The sequence below is a fragment of the Austrofundulus limnaeus genome, unplaced genomic scaffold (assembly GCF_001266775.1).
Source record: "Austrofundulus limnaeus strain Quisiro unplaced genomic scaffold, Austrofundulus_limnaeus-1.0 Scaffold969, whole genome shotgun sequence".
Classification (NCBI taxonomy): domain Eukaryota; kingdom Metazoa; phylum Chordata; class Actinopteri; order Cyprinodontiformes; family Rivulidae; genus Austrofundulus; species Austrofundulus limnaeus.
Window position 1 is genome coordinate 1 of NW_013953371.1, and position 315 is coordinate 315.

A 315-nucleotide genomic window follows, 5' to 3' on the forward strand; every position below is an offset into this window, starting at 1 on the left:
ACTTAAGAACAAATCTGTGCGTACCAACGGTTCTTGTATGAGGCCCAATCTGAGCAATTCAAATTCAGTTCCTGCTGGCACAAGATTTATCCCATACATGCTGCTGACTAATCCATGAAGGGATGTAAATGTAACATTTTCTATGGGTAAAATTAATCACTGCAATAAATTTAATTTGTCTATTATTGTCACATTTACAATGGATTGCATCAACTGTGATAGATTACAGAAAGGAAGCTTTACAGAAGTGAAACATAAATCTGTGGATCTGTGTTTGATTACTCTGCCTGGCTTTCTCAAGGACCAGGATGTGAC